Genomic DNA, 22,432 nt, shown 5'->3' with positions numbered 1-22,432 from the left:
TTTTCCACGCAACCCTCCAAATGCAGGCTCATTGGGGAGCTGATCATGTGGAGAAGTTCTGGGCTTGTGAGGCAGTGGCTGGTTTTATTTTGTGAAAAGAAAAGGAGGACTTGTGGCACCTTAGAGACTAACCAATTTATTTGAGCATAAGCTTTCCTGAGCTACAGCTCACTTCATTGGATGCATTCAGTGGAAAATACAGTGAGGAGCTTATGCTCAAATAATCAATCTCTTTGGTCACTCGATTTCTGACCTAAAAGTGGCTATTCTTCAACAAAAAGACTTCAGAAACAGACTCCAACGAGAGACTGCTGAATTGGAATTAATTTGCAAATTGGATACAACTAACTTAGGCTTGAATAGAGACTGGGAGTGGTTGAGTCATTACACAAAGTAAAACTATTTCCCCTTGTTTATTCTCTCCGCCACCCCCCCCCCCCCCCCCCCGCCCTCCTCAGATGTTCTTGTTAACTGCTGGAAATGGCCCATCTTGATTATCACTACAAAGGGTTTTCTCTCCCCCCCCCCCTCCCGCTGGTAATGGCTCATCTTAAGTGATCAGTCTCCTTACAGTGTGCATGATAAACACCCATTTTTTCATGTTCTGTGTGAAAATAAATAGGGGGAGGGATCGCTCAGTGGTTTGAGCATTGGCCTGCTAAACCCAGGGTTGTGAGTTCAATACTTGAGGGGGCCATTTAGGGATTGGGGCAAAAATTGGGGATTGGTCCTGCTTTGAGCAGGGGATTGGACTAGATGACCTCCTGAGGTCCCTTCCAACCCTGATATTCTATGATTCTATGAAATCTCCTCACTGTATTTTCCACTGAATGCATTCGATGAAGTGAGCTATAGCTCACAAAAGCTTATGCTCAAATAAATTGGTTAGTCTCTAAGGTGCCACAAGTACTCGTTTTCTTTTTGGGAATACAGACTAACACGGCTGCTACTCTGAAACCTTTTATTTTGTGGTGGTTTGGGGTTGTGAATTTTTTATTTTATTATTCCTTTCCCATCTTTGATTATAAACTGGTTTGAAATAACTGAGTTGGAAAAGCATCATGGGCATTTGGCAACCAAATAAGCATCCCACTGTATATTTAATGTCCATATTCAGGAGAGCCACAAAACAGAGCAGGGCATTCCCAGGGGCGATCTGATACTATGGCATACTTACAGCCTTCTCTTCCCCCTTTTTTGGTCACCATGGTGTACTTTGTTATGTTAGCTGCATTCTGTTTTCATTCACAAGTAAAAGAAAGTTGTTGGTGTTTATGATCTGCAAGAGCTTGAACTTTATAAAAGGTTAAGCATCAGAGGGGTAGCCGTGTGAGTCTGGATCTGTAAAAGCGGCAAAGAGTCCTGTGGCACCTTATAGACTAACAGACGTATTGGAGCAAAAGCTTTCGTGGGTAAATACCCACTTTGTAGGATGCATTATAAAGGGTTGTACACATCGTGCAGGAAAGTACAGGAGAGTAGGGTCAAGGTAGCATGGACTTTACCAATGCCCTTGAGAAAACATGGTGAAAAGTGAAGCAAGGGTCATTATGAGTGTGACTGAGAGTGCGAGTTGAGTGTAGACACAGTACAAGGAGGGAAAACCAGTATCGGAGGCTTAAATGAAGGTTGATAGAGAAGGGAAAAATCAGAGGATGCTAAATGTTAAAGGGAACAGAAATAAGGAAGCACACCCAATTGCTTTGGCAGAGCGGGCTGAAATTCATTCGTGAATAGGCATAATAACATAGAACTTAAGAATGGCCATACTGGGTCAGAGTAAAGGTCCATCTAGCCCAATATCCTGTCTTCAGATAGTGGCCGGTGCAGGTGCTTCAGAGGGAATGGACAGAACAGGTAATTATCAAGTGATCCGTGTCTAAACTTCACATTGTATTTGTAATTAATGTCTCTGATCAGCATTTATATTCTTATATCTGCTTGTGATGGCCAACAGCATGCTAACGGTGATGGAGTCTATTTTAAATCAATTTCTTTCTTACTTCAATAATGGTTTAATTTAATCTGAAAATGGAGTAGCAAGTGACTTTAACAACTCAGATAATTCCAGCTTTGGGTTTGATCCTGCTCCCATTGCAGTCAATGGCAAAACTCCCATTGACTTTACTAAGAAAAGCTGTAGTCTTCTCCTCACTTGAATGCAACAACATTCTCCTTGGAGTACAGTGAAGACTAGCCCTGTGGCCTTGTCCTCATGTGTAAAGAGGGTGTGTTGTTAACTTGTGTTAGCTAACAAATGGTAACTAATTGAAGTAAATGGAAAACAGGATAGGGCTCTTTGTTGCAGCAAACTTTTCTTTATTTTTTTATCATACACTGAGCACAGATGGGCACATCTTTGATTGTGTGTCCAGCAGGCTAGTCAAAGGTTTGTCCCTCAGGATACATCTTCACTAGGAAAAAAGGTGTGTTGTTAACTTGTGTTGTTAAGTGAAGACCCCAGTGAAGACAAAGTCATCTATGGTTTTAACATGAGGTTTTGCAGGTTGAGGTAAAGGCTATGAGACTGCTTTGTCTTCAGTAGGATTTTACTTTGTGTTAGGTACCATGTGTTAGCGAACACAAGTTAACAACACACCTTTTTTCCATGTGAAGCTAAGGCCACAGGGTTTACACTAATCTTCACTGTGCTCCAAGGAGACTGTTGTGTCATGCAAGTGAGGAGAGAAGTAGAGATTTTTGCAGGTGAGACAGCAAGTCAGCTCCCCTGATTAACTGAACCCCAGTTATCAAGAGGTTTTGCTTAAGCCGAAGATTTTTGTATAATCAAAGTTCAGATTTGTATATACTGCAGTATAACATTTATAAACCATTTGTATGCTTGATCCTTAAACTCACATATAAAAAAGCTACATATTTTATTTTAAAAATACTGGTTTAGTAATCCAAAGGGTTTGTTATTTATTGCTGTATTTAAATAATTTCTAGTTGCAATGGCCCCTCTCAGAGGCCGTGTTGAGACTCGGTGGTCCTTGGCAGGAAGTGCTATAGAAGGGCAAAATAGTTACCTGTATTTAGTGAAGTGGAGCAGTATTAAAGCAGGACAGAAAGTGAGTAGCCAGCTTTGACACTAAGCCAGCCTCTTACCAATATGAATCTGCCGTTTAACTCTATTGGCTTCAGCAGGAAGAAGATCAAGATGTGTGGGCAAGAGCAACATTCTGCACAGTGAGAGAAGAGGTAGAAGTGGCTGATGTGTAGAGAAACCAATAGGGAGCTCTGCTTAAAAACGGATGGCACGCTGTGACTCTTGAGTTTCACTAGCTTATGATATTGAGCATCATCTCACAAATTAATAACTTGCAAAGGGCCAAATCCTGCAGTCCTTAGTCAAAACTCCAATTGACAGTCACTCAGGTCGTTCCATGCTCTGTTGTAAAGTCTCGCTTTACAAAACCCATCTTTGTAAGGCACTTTTGGATACTTGGAATATGAAAGATGCCACTGAAGTCATATTGACTTCTCTCTGTTTTGATCTTGCAGTCTTTACTCAAAGACAAAACTCTCATTAACCTACATTGGGGCCAGTGAATAGGGATGGCAGGAATTGGGCCAAAGTCTGTAAGTTTGGTATCTAAAGTGACTTATGTGAGTGGATTAAGTCCAATCTTGTATCAAAAAGAAGAGTAGCAGTTTGGTGTAATAAGATGTGTGTAGCACTTACAGCCATGAGATAAATACTAAGCGGCTAGAGCCCCTGCTGATGTAAACATGTGAAGTTCCATTGATGTGAATGGAACTATGCAGATTTACTCCAGCTGAGGATCCAGCCCTGACAGTACATTGATTACATAGGCGGAAGAGGCATTTAGTATGCATGGAGGAAGCATGCTCGGATGGTTGAGGTACTAGGCCGAGATTTAGGAAATACAGGTTTGGTTCCCAGCTATGCTATTGGCTACCTGTGCAACCTTGGGTTATGCAGTCTCTCTGGGCCGCCGTTCACTGTCTGTAAAATAGGAACAACACCACTTCCCTACCTAACAAGGGTGTTGTGTCAATAAAGTCATTAACGTTTGTGACTTGCTCAGCTACTACCAAGATGGGGGCCATATCATTACTAGACACATAGAAAAATATCCATTGCACCTTCCAGATATATTCTTCTAGTTTGTTGAAAGGGTGAATATTGGCCATTGGTTAGCCATTTAAGATTAAATGAAAGGAAGAATACAAAAAATCAATAATTGTGTTCATTTCATCAGTGGCCCTGAAGAAATAATAAGCAATTAGATGACACAATATGAGGGTGATTAAAAAATAAGGAGACCATTAATGCAAATGTAAAGAGAGGAACAAAATTCTGAATGACCTGAATAATGTAGGAGTTTGCCCAGGTAAGTGACTTATGCAGTTCATTGAACTAAATGTAAAATAATGTGGCTCAGGATAAGAGAACGAGATTTGGGTAGACTCAGATAGCTTGTGCAAGGATGGTTAAGTTGGTTTGGAACAGTACAAAAGAGATCTAAAGAGGTATTGCAGTAAACTTTAATTTGCCACACACAGAAGGTTTAGATGCTTTTCACTTCTCAATTAGGCGAAAGTATGTCCCTTAGAGTGATGATGTTACACTAACTAATCTAAAGTTTGCAGTCTCTTGGGAATCTGAATTTCTTCTCTTCTAGACCCACATCTCTCTCCTTCTCCTTATAATTTCTTGCTGTTGCTTTATATTGATAGTGCCTTGTATATCATATTTGTTAGATATGTTTGACAGCACATGTGATGCTGCCTGGTACATGTACAAGAGTCACGCTTAAAGAAGATAGGTTTTCTGAGGTATTTATACATTTTAGGGAATCTGTGTTTGATCGATACCTCTTGCCAGTAACTGTTAGTAAACTCTGGCATTGTAATGGGGACCACTGTCTGTGATATGTTCAGCTGCAGAAATTATTTTAATAAAATACAAGGGTAGGCTGGTAATTTCCAGCCCAACACATTTAAAAATTATTGTTAACTATGACCCAATCCAAAAACCCCCGTAAAACATGTTTAACTTTAAGCACTGAGTAATCCTAATGTGGCACTTAAGTTAAAGTTAAGCATGTGCTTTGTTGGATTGTTGCCTAGAAGAGTAACACCGTTAATACTATGGTATTAAAGAACCTAAAAAGATAAACTACCAGAGGGTGAAATAATTCCAGCAGTCTTAATTTTCACTCTTCAATAAAACAGTGAAGAACAGTGTGGAAAAATGCATTTAAGACACATGCAAAGAAATTTTAGAAACAAACTATGGCCCTGATGTTGAAGTAGAAGTCCACATTAGTGGATCCCACAGGACTGTGCATGGTCACAGTGTCTTCACTGATGGATTCTAGGGCAGGACCAGGGCCCTGGTTTTGACACATTGAGTTAATATGCTAGATACCTAACTAACAACAACTTACTAACTACAGTTTGTATGTATGGCATCTTGGAAATATCATCAATCCCTCAAACAATCATGGAAGTACAGTTCTACATTTTAAAGTGTTTGATATTTTAAAGAGACCATTTGTTTTCTTATTGGACAAAGGACAAGAGAAGGTAGGGTTTCCCTGGCAGAGTTTATCCTGTTTGGCAAAGAATGACAGACAAAAATCAGTTAGATCCAGAAAACTTCAAAGAGCCCATCAAAAACAGACAACAGATCTTTCTCTATATTTTAATGCCAAAACCAGTTACAATCTATGAGCTTTTCTCTTTGGCCATTTGGGACCTGTCCAGTCCTTTCCTATTTGCTTAAAGATCACTCTGTGCTTTTTCTCCAGCCTCCCCTTGTTGTTGCTCTGGTCTTCTGCTATCACTTTTTGCCCTGCTGCTCAATCTGAGTCTCTTATATCTCCTCCTTCTTCATCACTCTCAGCCTAGTCCTACTTTTCCTCCCTCTCATTATCTATCTGTCACAGGGCACCACTGTCGCTACCCAGTGTATTCCACTGCCTGGCCAGCTTGCATGGTGTCACGGTCACAAACACACAGCAGGTTGTTACCTTTTCACCAAGGTGGGTGTTTGTTCTTTTCTTACAAAGTAACAAGTGTAATGCAGGCATGCAGCAATGGGAGACTTCCATGCCACCTTCTTTCCGCAGCCCAGGCTCACCTTCTGAGCGGAGCCTTGCTTCCTGTTCATCCCACTTACATCCTCCCAAATTGCCTCATTAGCACAGTGATTACCATTCAGTTGCTCAGTCCCCCAACACAGTGTATATTTAGCTTCAATTCAGCCTGTACTCTTCCCAGTGCTGCAGCAAACCCAGTGACCAGAGTGCTACTAGTTGTGCCCTGTCTCACACCTTCCCACTTATTTCTCCTGAGGCCTTTTCTTGCCTCTGGAAGAGGTCTTCTTTGCTGCCCGTGCCCCACCCTCTTTCTGGGGCTGGGGTTCTACTAGAGGTTCCTGTTCCTTTTGCAGCTGGCCTTCCATGGACTACTGGTGATGGTCTCCTGCCTTCCACCAACAAAAAGTTTATTTTGAGGGTGGAGGTTTTCCCCACATCTCCACCTCGGCCCATAGGTCATTGCACCAGTCACACCTCACTGATCTCTCCTCCAGTTTACTTGGCTCATGGTTTATATCTACCTGTATGAATTGTCCCTCTAGAGCCACATTTTCGGGATCCCTGTCTTCCCCTGACTTACCTTGGTCCTGGTTTGGGCCTATCGGGGTAGGTTCACCCACCAAGGCTTCCTTGTCGCGACCCACCTCTCTCTTCAGCTTGTTCTCCATCCTGAGCCTTGCCCAGGACTTATTCCTCCTGGGAGTTGGCTGAGCCTCCATCCTCCTTCTCTAGGTGTCCCTGATCTAGCATTCCTGGCTTCACTTTCCCCTTCTCAACTTTTCCTCCTCCTTCCCTCAAGTCTTCCAGTGTGTTTCATCTTTCTAAGCTTGTTACCATCTGTCTGTTGTCACATACTGGACCTGGAAGGATCGACACTCGTGAGCTTTTTGCACAGATCCATCGGTTGGGGTCCCTCCCCCCATCATCAACCCTTTTTACATAAAGCGAATGGAGTCCAGTCTGTTGTTAACTTTACCAACTAATGCAAAGACTTTATTAGCCCTACTCACTGCCATCTACACTTTTCTTCTACTTCCAATGGGATAACCGCCATGGGATAAGGGCTCTCTTCCCCACGTATATAATAAATAGTTATCATTGACCCCTCTTGTCGTTACTGCAGCTTAACCAAGGTGTTCCATATGAGGGAACTCATTGCCGCTGAATTCATAGCACCCCTTGTCGTTCTTCAGCCTACTTCAACCAGAACTGTTCTTATCTCAGGTCCCCTTTCTAGGCCTGTCCACCCAGAGAACTCCACAAACTCACAGTTCATGCAGGGGCAGTCTCTCTTTATGTGTCCTTGGCCCTTGTACTGGTAGTGGGCGGCTGGGCCATCATTGTTTGCCCCTTGCATCCCCTTCCCAGGCTTTGCTGTATGAGGTTCTTCAACCTTCCCCTCACCCTTGATTATAAGGGTACGGAGCTCTTTCCATGGAAAGTTTGCCTCCACAGACTCCTCTGTTAATTTTTCTGCCACCACTAATGATTCTGGCTGGTTCCTCCAAATTCAGACCCATGTAGTTGCAGGGAGGCGCTGTTTAAATTGCTCCAGAATAATGGAGTCCATTGGGGCCTTGGTGCTGTCTATCCAGCTGTATGCAACCATCAGGTGGCCTAGTCTGATCATTTCTGTGCAAAGGCCCTGGGACATATCCTGCCGTTCCAGCTGGCTGCCCTGAATTTTTGGCATATTTGTCAATATTTGGTGGTATTCAGACAGGCCGACTCTGTCTGAAATAGCAGTCCTCAGCGTATCCTAGTCTTTGGTCTAGTGTATTTGCTCAGGGCAATATAGGTTACCTGATCCTCACTTCCCAGATAAGGGGTTGGCCTAAGTGCTAGTAGCCACCTGTGCAAAGGGTAGTAAAAAGGCATCAGAGTCATCCCCCGGGGCCATCTTACACAGAACCAGGCCCACATTTCAATTTCCAGTCCCCTCACTGGAGCTCACCAGCCTCTAAAGGAGCTGTTCCTGTCCCCGGGCCTGCTCCTTGATGAATGCTAGCAACGTTTTCTGGGGCTGCACTTGCCAACGCAGAAGTGCTTGCATCCCTGTCTGCTGGGTCTTCTGCATCTCCTTTTGTTCCGCTAGCCAGCGCTGTGTCTTGTCCATGGTGCCTGGATCTTCTGCCTTCGCACAGGTCCCCTTCAAGTCTCCTTCTCAGCTAAGGGAGTTACTAATCCTGGAGAAGCCCCCACGTGTCACAGGGTGCCTCTGCCACTACCCAGCGTACTCCACTGCCTGTCCAATTTGCATGGACTCACGGTCACAAACGCACACCAGGTTGTCATCTTTTCACCAACGTGTATGTGTGTATTCTTTTCTTACAAAGTAAGACCATGTAATGCAGGTATACAGCAAGGAGAGGCGTCCATGCCGCCTTCACTCCTCAGCCTAGGCTCACTTTCTGAGCTGCCCCTTGCTTCCTGTTCCTCCCACTTATATCCTGATCCTTCCAAATACTTCATTAGCTCAGTGATGATCACCTAGGTGCTCACAATCCCTCAACAGAAAGTGTATTAATGGCTTCAACTAAGCTTGTACTCTTCCCTGTGCTGCAGCAAACCCAGTGACCAGGGTGCTGCTAATAGTATCCTGTCACACTATCTTACACCTTTGTCACTATCAGAATTGTGCAAACGATACTCCCTGGTAGGCTTTCTTCATTATTTTGTCATATTGGATCAATCTGTGCCATGATTTCATGATCAGCTACTAAGCTCCTGCATTATAAGGGGTTCTGCATGCAAAACTCCTGTGGCTACACCTGATGTTCTACGTGTCAAATGTAGTGAGATAAGCCCTTTATGGAACCCTTTCTTACCTTCAAGACTTTTTGCACATTTTGCTTAGATAATCTGAATTTAAGCCTTATTTTCAGATATTGGAGCAGATGTAAGAGGATGCTCTTTTATTGACGTCAGTGGTTCATTGTATTTATAGTTAATATTGTTAGCTGAATATAATGAGAAATGTAAATGTAAATTTCCCTGTATTTGGGAGTTGTGGGATCTCCTCTAATTTCACGCTCTTTGTCTTGTGCTCTGTTTTGAAGCATGCTTTAAAACAGAATTTATTTGAGGGTCATGGCAGGGAAGAGTAATGACTGCTATAATTAGGGTTTAATGTAACTTTCTTGAAAAAACACCTTTTCAAATTGCTCTTAACTTTTGACAAACAAATTCCCTTTTGGACAGAAATGTTCCATGGTTGGACTCAGTCCAGACATAACTGTTCAAGGGAAATTTCGGCAAAATTCATCTTTTTTTTAAAAAATTCAATGGCTTGTTGTTGTTTTAAATAACCATCTCCAAGTGCTCAGGTGAGAGTTTTGTACACAAATAACGGTAGCTGAATCTATTTTGTTTAACCATGGCATGTTTTTTTGTAAATCAGAGTGAACTCAAGGAATAGGCAAGAATGAAGGATATTGGTTCAATAATTTTGAAGCTATGAGTATTGAAAGTTTTTTGCACATGAGCACTAAGTTTTCTGTTGGACTCCTTTTTTCCCCTCATAACTTTAACACTACTGAGCTGATGTTCATCAATCATTACTTGTTTTGTGGATTTCAGGTTAAAGCCATTATAGTTGTAAGTGGACGCAATTGCATGGAAAGCTTGCTTATGCTAGTGGTTAATCTGTCTCCTGAGTGAAATTTGTAGTGAATCAGATTCTCAAAACTGTATGTACTAAATTGTAACTCACTCCAGAGAGGTATAAAAATTGCTAGTTTATATTATAATTGACACATGCTCTGTTAATTGACAAATAATGTATGATGATACTGGCAGAGTATAAATTCCTCTTCTTATTATATCTTATTTGCATTAAAGTAACTTTTAGAGGCTCCAACTGAGATTAGCCTCTGTGGTGCTAAGTGCTGTACAAACTAATGTAAATGTAGGCAACAACGCTAAGGTTTGTGCTTTCAACTTCAACTTTGCATTTCCTGCTAGTGAGTGCTTGATTTCCCAACCTTAATGTTGTGTTACACTAAATGTAGAAAGAAGAGTGTTAACATATAGAAACATATGTTTATAATAGCTTGCAACAGTATGACTGGGGATAAAAAACACTTTCAAATGATATATGATTGTCCTTTGAGGAAAGATCAAGAGGGCTTCCTGACAGTGATATGGATTAATCAGTGATGGAGAAGCAACTCGCTTTGGAGATTTAAATCTTAATTTGAACTGTAAACCCTTTTGTGGCAGAGACCTTTTCTACATGTGGGCTAGCGTAGTAGCCTCTAAGTGCTACTTGAATATGCATAATAAATGGTAACAACAACTAGAAAATACACCATAAGGAACAATCCTTCACTGGCCAAATGTTGACTAGGGACCATATTTTTAAAGATATTTACATGCCTAACGATGCAGATAGGCACCTAGTGAGATTTTTCAAAAGTGCCTGGAAGCCTGTTTGCATCTCTAGGCACCAAAATACCTTTACAGATCTAGCCCTAGATGACTTAATGAGTCCTTTAAATCTCTAACCTCTATGAGTCTGTGAAAAATATTTTAGTGACATATACCAGAGACAGAAGCCTAAAATCTAGGTGGTGCACATTGCAATGAAAGCACACCATTTAACTGTGCACTCTGACGGAGGCAGCATCAACAAAAAAGGCTCCAGTAGTTTGGATGATTCACAAGAGGAGCAACTAGAATAAACAGTATTTTAAAGGAGTCCAAGAAATACTTGGCAGAAGAGGTAGTTTCATGAGGCAAACCTTCTAAAACTTAAAGGAGGAAATCGATCCAGTCTCCCCTCATTTCCTACTCTCAGAAAAGGCTCTTCATTACTGGCTTTGGGTTTTTCAGAGTGTTTTACATAATTTTTTGTAACTGTTATTTCTAAACCTGATACAGAAATTGGAAATAAAGTGCAGATTCATTTCCAGTCTTGCTTTGTTTTTTCTCTTACTGTCTGACATGGAAGCTGAAGGACCCACATAAACCTGTAGTTTTTTTTCTTGTGCTGAAAACAAACAAAAAGAAAGTAACTAATTAGAATAAATACTACAGCAACATAAAATAGCAGACTTCCATGGCTATGTTGTAACTCCCATTTCTCCATTCCAAAGTCCCACATACTCCAGATGATCCTGGGTCAACCCATATATTATCTTTTGCATCACTGCTGATCCCAAAAGACACGGAATGTTCTTGGATTTCAGCAAGATTTAATACTCATCTCCCAGCCTTTAGTAAGACCTCCCTAAAGTCTACAAATGCCTTCAGAAGTCAGCATAAAAGATTGGACACAACGTGCTGCAGTGTTATGTGCAATACAAACCCCCCAGGTTGAAGGGGTATAAGTCTGGAGAATATGTTTATGAAAATGCATTATATCCCTAAATCCCTTTAAATAGCCTCTTACACCAGTGTGGAGAGATAATTAGCGTACAGCTGCAGCCCTAAAAATACAGACTGGAAACAACAGGTTATTTTGCCTTGCAGCAGCATGTAAAAGCCTAGAGAGAAGCTAACTGCCAGCTTCGTTTAGCAGCTTGAACTGAAGGCACCATATAACACCAGAGAGAAAAAGCCAAGCCATGAATGTTATATACACCAAGGAATTTCCTTAAGACCATAAGTTAACAAAGCAATGTGTGTATATATAACACCCAGCCAAAGTGAGTGAGCAGTGAGGGAAGAAAGGGAAAAAAGACAGATGAACCATGAGATGGAGAAAAGGTACCAGACTGCACTGAACTGGTTGGGACTGCTGGGAAGGCAGTGATGCTAATCATAAAAGGATGTTCGAGCCCAGGAAGCTAATACACTTGCCTTCGCTCTTAGGACCCCGTAATGCGCGCCTACTTACAAATGCGATTGCATGGGAACACATCAGCAACTGTCAGACTCAGATACCATGTTATGGGGCAGAGGAGACTCAGCTTACCAAAAGGCACAGCTAATTTCCAGCTTGCACCAGTGTAGCTAGTTAAATGGAAAAGCATGCAAGGGATACAAAAGGAACAATCTCAGTAGGTAAAACTCTTCCTTCAGTTCCCCCGCCTCCTCCATGAAGTGCCAGTGAAGTCAATGAGATAGCACAGGTAGCTTCTGGCCTGAAGACTGGTGTTCTTAGACTGTCTCTTCTACAAATTCCCATCTATCTATAACCAAGACCAGTTTCTACATTTTTTCCTTTCAGAGAGATCCCAGAGGATGGTGTTGGGGCAATTGCACATTTGCCTCATAGACTCTCCTGTGATGAGTTCCACCTGGGTTCTTTTCTGTCCCCACGCCTGCTCTACTCAAGAGGCCAGCTGGCAAAGCAGTGAGAAAATTTGGGCTACCAGATCCATCCATATTTGCAAGGCTACCAGCTTTTGATGCCTTTGAATCACAGCAGGACAGCGCAGTCAGTCTGCTTTCAGTCACTCACCGACAGAGGGCCTTAAATGAGAACAAGTGGGCTGAAAGGCTCCATTCAGAAAAGACAGAAGAGATGCAAATGGGCTGAGTATCAGAGTCCATTATTGAGGAGATCCACACACTGGCCCTGATTAATTGGGAAGCTCTGGGAGTTTTGCATTGTTCTGTGACACACAGCAGCCATCGCTTAGCTTAGCTGGCCAGGTAAGTCAGGTTTGCAGCTGTTCTATGTCACTGAAGCAGCACAAAGTATGCGGAGTGAACCATGGACACCTTTGTTTTTCTAAAAAAAGTCACAACCTGGGTGTGACAGGTTCCCCCCGGGATGCCACCTGGAACTGGGGTACCACTGAGCCCGCCTGACCTACCAGTCTGGGCTCTCTTTACACTATACTGCTGCAGGACCTCAAGCCCCCGCCAGCACACATACAGGCAGGGACGCACCCAGCTGCAGCTACATACAGACGCTGAGAGCTCTACATAGAAAGGCTTCAGCTAAGGAACTGCCCAGCTACTCAAGTGCACATCCCCCTCTGGAGGGTAAACTCAAAATTATACCGTCTTACACTGCACAGAGATCTGTACAGCGTAAGCTCATGAAATTTGCCCCCTCCCTCAATGGGGAGAGGAAATGTACAACAGCTTTTTGCCCCAAGTTATGACTCCCACACTCACTGGTTTTAGCCAAGGCAAAAATAAATCTATTAACTACAAAATATAGATTTTAAGTGATTATAAGGGATAGCAAACAGATCAAAGCAGATTACCTAGCAAATAAACAAATACACAACCTAAGCTTAATATACTAAAGAGATTGGATATGAGTAATAAATTCGCACCCTAAATGATAATTTAAGCTAGCTGCAGGCTCTTAAGGGGAAAGCTGCACTTGCTTGCAGCTTAAAACCCCAGGTATTCCCTTCACAGGCTAGAAATCCCTCTAGCCTGGGTCCAGCACTTCCCCTGCAGTTCCGTCCTTGTTCCTCAGGTCTTTCCAAGAGTCTCCTTTGGGTGGAGAGTCAGTGAAGAACCATGATGATTTCACTCCCCTGCCTTAAATAGCTTTTGCATATGGTGGGAACCCTTTGACTCCAAGCTTGGTTCCCATGCCCAGTCAGTGGAAAAACACTGGTATTCCAAGATGGAGTCCAGTACCAGGTGATCTGGTCACATGCCCCTGTAGTGTCATAGCAGCCATGACTTGGAGGCTGTTTGTAGCATCCTCAGGAAGGATCCCCAGTGGGAGATTAGCTTTTTCTAAGGCCTGTTGTTTTTTCTAATGGCCTTTCCCAGCCAGCCATCTAGACTGAGTGCATTCTGGCTGGTGGGCGTTCCCCAGGTGTAAACATATTTGTGATACAAATACACAGTCAATATTCCTAACTCCAGATACAAAAATGGTACACGCATACGAATAGGATAATCAGAGTCAGCAAATCATAACCTTTTCAATGATCTCTCACATGCCCTACATTGCATAAAATACATCAAAATTATACCATACTCATATCATCATAATATTATATGAAGAATATGGAGTGTTGTGTCACACTGGGATTGTGCCTGGGTCTCTGGCTACTCATGGACTGGACAACAGTGGGCACTATTGCATTTTGACACCTTTGACACCATTTTGACACCTTTTGTTTTCATGAATCCCTCTAGTGCTGCAGTTTGTGGGATGGGTTTTCAAGGTCTCTCTTATTACTAGCCAGGATACTGTATAGCTCCCCAAGTATAAATAGCATGGGTATTGTTTTGAGAGAAAAATCCAGTCATAAATATGTATGACTCCTAACCCAAAATGGAAGTTCAAGTGTGAAAGTACTTTGAGTCAGACATACCTTAGTCTGATTAAATGGGACCCTGCGCAGGTGGGTTCTGTGCAAGGCTGGAGATAGTTATAAGCTAAGAAAAGAAGTAAATCCGGCAGGGGTGGTGGTTTGCAAATGGACCTTGAGGAGCTAGGAGAATATGTTAGACCTAATGTTACCTATACATTGGTTTGTTAGGACGCTTGGGGAAAACTAGACATAGGGACGATGCTCCCAGGAAGTTTTGGTCTCTGCTTTTCATGGGAGGTATATGATTTATGCCCTCCCCTCCCTCCAGTTTATACCATGAGACCACCCGAGTTCTGCTGCCAAGGAAGCCTCCATGGCTATGAAAGCAGAGGTGCAGTTTGCCCCCAAGAGCGGAAGTGATGCAGACAGCTGTATGTGGTCCCTCTGCACTGGGATAACAATCACCCTTAATCATTACTTGTTTATCCAGCCCCTGCATTGCTTTTGCTGCTTCTCTGTAAATTCTTTTCACTTTATTGTGGTGCACAGAGCTGGAGCAGTGTACTAGGTGTGGTCACAGCAGGGCAACAGAGAGCGTAACTGTCACCTCCCTGCTGGGAACAGCCTGTGTGCCCCAGGCTGGCAGTACCACTTAGTGGTGAGTGTCCGGGGCCGCTTGCCTAGCAGCTACAGCTCACGGTAACATCACCCAACAGTGAGAGTCCAGGGCTGCTCTGCCTAGGGGCTATTGTCCCAAGCGGGGTGGAACCCGGGCCCACCCTACTCCACCAGATTTCGACCCCAGGGTGCTACAAAGCAGTAGGCCATATACATGGCATAGGGTCTGGTACCCTTACTCACGCTCCCTGGGTCACTTCCTACCCCTGTTTTCTGTACCTCCATTGATGTCACGGCTTGGTCTCGGGATCCCACCTGGCTCTCTCCCTGGTTCGTCTCTGGAGCCCCTTTCCCAGGCGATAGCGAGTCGTCGCCCTTGGCTTCGTCGTCGGTAGGCTTCCAGCAATTTGGTGGGAGGCTCAGTCCCAGCAGCTTGGAATCTTGGTGGCATCTCAGCAGGAGGCTGCTGAACCCAACTGCTCTCCTTAGTCAGCCCAGACTGAGCTGAGCTGCTCCCTTTTGAATGCTCCAGCTACTTGGAGCATGCCCAGCAGAGGTGAGGGGGCATGGCTTCCTTCGTCCAGGGCAGCTCCTTAATCCTTGCCTCACCAGTGTGGGGTTGATACACCCCGTCACACTCCCTGCTCTGTGACAGGCTGTGTATCTGGCCAAGAAGCCCAGATTGCGCTGACCTCTTTGTAGCCATATCACATTGCCAGTTCATGTCTAACCTGCACACCGCTATCTTCGCTAGGCCCCTTTCAGCATTGCTGCTTCCCAGATATCTCCCTCGCATGGTGTCTGATTGCCTTCACTTTCACTTTTCCAAACAAAATTTCTGTTTTGTTATTTTCAGCCCACAGTTCAGGTTGGTCAAGGGCCCTCAGTCTACTCTCACACTGTTGTTAATGCCATTGGCCTCAGTGGAGTTTCTCCATGTTTATGCTGGTGTGAGAGCTGAATCAAATCTTTGTCCTCACTGGTGTTTGCAAACTTTCCCAGTGTACTATCACTTCCTCCCTCTTCCAGAACCGAGTGAAGCTATTAAAGGAGGCTGGTCCTATTAGTGAACCCACTTTAAGTAGACACCTCCTCTGAGTAATTTATGATTTTATTTTTTATCATTATCATTTGCTTAAATCAATCAGTTATTAGTCAGTTTTCAGTCCAGATGCCACTGTTTCTATCTGAGCCAATGTGAATTCATTTTTCACTAAGGATTTTATGAGGTGCTGTTATCTAAAGTCAAATTAGATTACATCTATTCATGGATTACTCATATGTGGAAGTGTTTGCAATATCAGGGGCTCATGTTTGTCTTGCTTTTCATAATCCCATGCTTCCTATTACTCGTTTTTCCATTATCCTACCAGATGTTTGCTGATTTTTTTTTTTTACCTCTCCCATTATTTTACTCAGCCCTTCATGCATGCATAGCGGTCAGTCAGTGCAGATCAGTTTGCAGGAGAGGTGCCCTGGTGCGCTAGGCACTGTGAGCCATACGGAGGAAGGAGCACAGTACTTATCCCAGGGAATTTATAGTCTAAGGACCTGATCCTGCAATGCTGCCTGTGGAATCAGACTGCCCTGCCTGTATAAAGCTCCATTGAAGTCAATGGAGCTGCATGCAGGTGCCAGGCTCTGCATCTGTATTGCAAAGCTGGAGTCTAAAATGCACCCACTCTTCTTTCCTTTCATGAAAATCAGTATGACATTTGCTTATTCCAGTACCTCTCCAACTACCCATGATTTTTCAAAAGTAATTGTCAGTGGTCCAGCAAACTCAATAGACAGTGGTTCCCTTTGTGTATCATCTGGACCAACTGATTCACGCATGTTCGCATTGTTCAAGTATTCCCTTCCCAGCTCTTTAACTATAGCTATTTTTTCAGGGTCTTCCTTCTTTACCAGTGTTCACACTTCTTATCTCTATTTGCCCTGTTGATGACAAATGCAAACATTTCTTTGCCACATGTTTACAGCTTGAAGAAAGTTAGTAAGCCTTGTGGTTGAAAACTGAGAAATGGCAATTATGTAGCGCTGATAACAAGCTTCTTTTGTAGGTTAAAAGATTTGGATTTCCCTGCATTTGTTCGAATGAGTCTGTCCTGGAGCTTTTGTTTTTCTGGAGGATTTGGGTCAGGTTTCTGAAGGAGTTTTTTTTAAATTGGTGCTTCTGTCAAAATGACAAAAATTCCTATATTAAGAGGTGAAAACATTAGAAAGGTTGTATTTATCAGACATCGGCTCCTCATTAAAACACTGTTAACATTTTGTACCAATATTTTGCGAGGCCTCTTATACAATATCGTGCCTTATGAATGAATCCATTCTCTTGCTATGATTGCCACATTATTATTCTGGAGGGGATCTGATCCTGCAAATACTTACTACCAGTTTGGTGCATACTGTGAAGCCCTGTGCTCAGCAGTGCTTGTAAAGATTTTGAAAGGCAAGACCATAAATATTTTAGGGATAATATATTGTGAGGAGTTCCTGATCCATGATTGGGGCTCTTAGGAACTACAGTAATGCAAATAAATAGTAATAATAATAATAATAATATGCTGGATAGGAAGACCCCAAACTAGATGGATGGATGTTATACAATAGGATCTGATTTGCTGTGGATTTTCCAAGGAATTTCTTCAAAACAGAGAAGGACTCAAAGAGCCAACCCCATATCGATGGGACTTAGGCTAGAAGATGATGGTGATGATGAGAGGTCAGTCTCTTTAGAGAGATGAACCACTGTGACATTGCTCGACTTATATCTCATCTTCCAGAGTGGCAATACCCTTAGAGGTATTGAAAGAGTTGATTCAATTGGAAGTTAGCTTCTATGGCAGTTGCAGCTAGATGATGATTGTTGTTATTGTTAGTTACCTGTCATGCACCAACAATAGGGTTGGCCTTGTACATGACACAAATTTCCATATAATTTCTGTCCCAAAGTTTATAGTCTGGAAGACCAACATAATGAGATGGTTGCCATCTTGTCCAACACTTGAAGAATTGAACTGGGGACAGCCAGAGCTAAAAAGCATAGTTTGTTACAGCTTGAGCTAACGTGCCCCTGGCTCTATATACTCGCTGTAAAGGCACAGGGGAGGACCTGTAACACACACTCACCAGTGGGTTACAGTAGCAAAATGAGAGACCCTGGGGATTAAAATGGTGAAAGCAGACGTACAGGCACACATCTGAACTCCATAGAGATGCATGAGGTCTAATTCAGCACAGTATTTGGATCCCAGCATGAATTATATACGTTTAGTGTTCCCTGATGTTCTTATCAGCTCCAAACATATATCTTAGTAACCATGCCTTCTTCTCTATGTAATTGCCTTTGCCTAGTCATTTGCACAAGATGAGTCAGTGTAATATGCTGTTTCTTCACAGCTGCTGTATGAAACGAAATAGTAAACTGATGTAAAACATGTTTTTGATCACCTACTGTGGTAGCAGCATGGTGAAAACCAAGTTCTCTTGCATACTATGTATGTCATTTCTGTTTTAAAGGAAAAACAATTATAATATTTAATATTAACATGCATGGAAAAACAACAAATTAGATTAAGTTAAGGCTGTCTAAAGTCAGGTTGCATAAATGTAACATAACATGTATTTTATATAGGAAAATACAAAATATATTAACATTTTTGGAGGGGAGGGGGACTGCAAATTAAGGCCCCAATCCTGCAAACCATTAAGCGTGTGCTTAATTTTACCACTCGAGTTTACTGGGAGGCTAACAAGGAATCATTCAATCTAAGCTAAACACAGTCACACTTCATTTAAAGTTGTGCAATGCTCCACTATTATGTTGTTTGGCTGCCTGCTTTCTCCACAGCTGGCAGCCTCTCTACTCCCCCTCCCCACAGCGCCTCCCACCCGTTGGCAGACCCCACGGATCAGCGCCTTCCTCCTCCTCCTCCGCCTGCCTCCTGCCCGCAGCAATCAGCTGGCTTGTGGCGTTTCGGAGTCAGGAGGGAGTGGGGAGAAGCAAGGACTCAGCGCGCTGGCTCCCCCTCTCTCCCCTGCCTCCTCAACACCGCAAACCAGCTGATTGCCCTGGTCAGGAGGCGGGGTAGGGAGAGGGAGCATGCGTGCCAAGTCGTCGCTCCTCCCTCCTGCCTCCTAAATGCTGCAAGCCAGCTGAGTGCCGTGGGCAGGAGGGAGGGGGGAGGAGCAAGGACTCAGCGCGCCTCCCCCTTCCCTCCCCTGCCTCCTGCCCACAGCAATCAGCTGGCTTTCCGTGTTCAGAAGGGAGGGGAGGGAGGGAGGAGGAGCGAGGACACAGCATGCAAAATAAAGGGGGAGGAGGTGGGGAGGGAGAAGAGGCGGGTCAAGGGTGGGGGCTTGGGAGAGGGGGTGAAGTGGGCGGGCTGAGGGTTAAGTGATGTCGATCCTGACAGCTCCAAAGTGATTAGGGGAGTTGGTCATCTAATGACTTGCTATAAAGAAATTTACCAAGAAAAAAAAAGTAAAGCAAAACAACAATCTCTAGATGTGTTTTTTCGAGTTCCAAAAGTTCAGCAAGAGGAGCAGCCAGACAATCCACTCTCTGACTCCACCACCTCAACCAAGCTTCATACTCAGCAATGATGATTGTAGTATTAAATGGCTTGTTTAAAATTGTTTAAAACTTATACCTGTATTAAATTGCTTGTTTAAAATTATTTAAAATGTACATAATGCCTTTTGTCTGGCAAAAAAAAAAATTTCCTTGGAACCTAACCCCTCCTATTTACATTAATTCTTATGGGGAAATTGGATTCGCTTAACATCGTTTCACTTAAAGTTGCATTTTTCAGGAACATAACTACAACGTTAAGTGAGGAGTTACTGTACTTGCAAATAAACAAGAGTAACTGGGCTTTATGGAGAGACTTTAGTTTGGGAGGCAAAATCCATTCTGGAACTCCCCAGGCTAGAACGCAAGACTACAGTACATAGCTCCTCCCTCCCCTGGAGTCACCACTCCAACCTTTGGGCTGGAATAACAGTTGCAGGCCATCCACACTGGACACTAGGACCATGAGAGCCACGTCATCATGAATCCTGTGGCCCCTCCTCCAGCCTGTCTTCAACACAAGTCTGTATGGGGCCAGTGCAAAGACTTTCTCCATAACATCCACCCCTTTACGTGGCCACTCGACTGATACTGCACTAGTGCATCTGTTGCAGAGTGCCTTTGTCTCCAGAGTGAATTTCACCCTTGGCTACTAACACCTTTATTCCGTGAAAGGTATTACACAAATTAGTAAATAAGAGTATAAAGAATGTGACCCAAGTGACTGAACTGTGAAACTAACAATAGCCCAGATCTTGCAAACAGCTACATTGGTGTGGACGTTTGCACCTGTGCTTTTAAATAAGTAGGCTCTGCACCGGCCCTTGCAAAACACTGCTACCCATCATGTGTCTGTTAGGTGTCTGTCCATTCCTGTGGGAATGACAAATACACCCCTGGCATACACTGTAGTGTTGAAGTAGAATTGATATCAAAACAGTATTGTGTTGCAAGGCACTAACAATGTTGTAATCCATTGTCATCTTATTGGATCAGAGCTCGTCAAGGCAATTTGTGGTAGACTCATTAGCGAAGTACACAGGCCTCAGCCCACTATCAGATCTGGTCAGAGGGCAGTGGTCAGTGATGTGAGACAATGACTGCCTTTGGCCATAGCCGCATGTGGGATCTTCTTGTTGGCCTCGTGTGAAGACTGCCTGCACACTGACCCTGGCCCGTTCAAAATCCATTCAGAAGGGCCCAGGAGCATCATGGCAAATCAAAGCCTGGCACATGCATGGTTGAGTCAGTTATAAGAGACTGGTTTCTGACATCAGCTGCAGACCATTCTTCTTGCCACATTGATGTCACAGAGAAATCTGGGCAGGGCAAGTAGGCCCACAATAGGTGCCTCGATGACAAGTGTGCTTTTGGGTGATAGAAGAGGTCTGTGTATCGTAGTAGGCTTGAGTTTGGCCTGAACATCTCAGCTATTCTGGCTGTAGCATCTTCATGGCGGACGTGTGGGGGAGTGATGTTGCTTGACATTGAGAGCCACAGGACTGGTGTGGGTCGAATTGTCCCAGTTTTGATGCTCATAGTTGAATATAGTTGTGCGTCAATCAACTTGATGTGAGAAGAATGGAACCAGAATGGAGCACAGTATTCTGCTGCAGAGTAACAGAAGGCTAAACTGGATACTTGGAGAGTTTGAGCAATTGCTTCCCATGAAGTGCTGGCCAATTTGCTTAGAAGGTTGTTATGAAACCTCACCTTAGCCGCAGTTTTCCTCAGGTGGTTAAACATGTAAGAGATCTATCTAGGGGTTGGTCTGTGTTAAACTGGGTGGGATTCGTGTTTCAAGTGATGTCCATTGAGAACGATGTCCAATTCTTGGGCTGCTCTGGAGTTGTAAAGGTGGAACACACTCAAAACTGTCTTGGTTATACTTGGTTGTAAATGCCACTGACTACAGAATTCAGCCATCTTAATGAAGTAAGCGTTTAAGGCATCTTCAAGTTCTGGGCGTGACGGTGCTTGGTCACCTAAGGCAAATACCATCTGTGTACATGAACTTGCGGGACTCAGTAAGTGGAAGGTTGTTTGTGTACAGGCTGAAAGTTGTCAGTGGCAGCACAGAGCACTGAGGTAGACCATTGGTTTGTCTTCTCCATGCACTAAATCTGTCTCCTGTGTGCACTCAGAAATGTCTGTTGCAGAGAAGGTCAATGACTTCCCATGCTAGGAGTGCTCTTGACAATTTGACTAAGAGCCCCATGTGCCAAACTCTTATATGCTGTTGTCGGGTCCAGAAATATGGCTCCCATCTTCAGATTTTTCTGAAAGCCATTTTCGATTAATGTTGTCAAAGCTAGCACTTGATCTTAGGTGCTCCAACCTCTCAGAAAGTCTGGTTGCTCAACGCTGAGTATTGAATCCACTTCTAGGGAGATGCACTGAAGAATGAAACGCTCCATCACCGTGAAAGGCACAGACAAAAGAGATATCGGTCGACAGCTTGCAACATTGTGGGTCTTGTAATCAGTGCTTTTGAGGGACAGAAATTGTATGTTCTTTTTCAAGGTAGGAGTATTTTCACTGCTTGCAATTCAAGAAAAAGAGTGTTTCAGTAATCCCAGCATACTCTGTAGCTATAAGGCATGCACTAACAACCCAGGCAAGTGAGGGGCAAGCAGGCATATTTTGTGTTACACCTTCCTTAAGGAATAAAATTAAGTGTGTGACCAAAGCCCCAAATAGCATCTGATACAAGAGTGTCAAACTGGGAGCCACTCTGGATGGAGCCTGGGGGCTGCATTTAATTTGCAGAAGATGGAGCAGATTGCACCCTCCCTCATCTTTAGTATGTTTGTGTCCATTCACAACGAAGTGGAGCATCACATTAGAATCATAGAGCAATAGGGTTAGAAGGGATGTTATGAGTCATCTAGTCCAACTCCCTGCCAAGATGCAGGATTTGTTGTATCTAAACCATCCAAGACTGATGGCTATCCAGCCTCTTTTTGAAAACCTCCAGTGAAGCAGCA

The 22,432-nt window shown here is 43.5% G+C and overlaps 1 protein-coding gene across 4 annotated transcripts in view; it reads left to right on the top strand.

Annotated features, from left to right (window-relative positions):
- HDGFL3 (HDGF like 3) overlaps positions 1-22,432 on the top strand; it is a 59,065-nt gene that overhangs the window by 1,476 nt on the left and 35,157 nt on the right. The window lies entirely within an intron of this gene.

The sequence above is a fragment of the Lepidochelys kempii genome, chromosome 10 (genome assembly GCF_965140265.1).
Source record: "Lepidochelys kempii isolate rLepKem1 chromosome 10, rLepKem1.hap2, whole genome shotgun sequence".
NCBI lineage: Eukaryota > Metazoa > Chordata > Testudines > Cheloniidae > Lepidochelys > Lepidochelys kempii.
The sequence above is the reverse complement of the archived record's forward strand: the minus strand, read 5'-3'. Positions and strand labels throughout refer to the sequence as shown.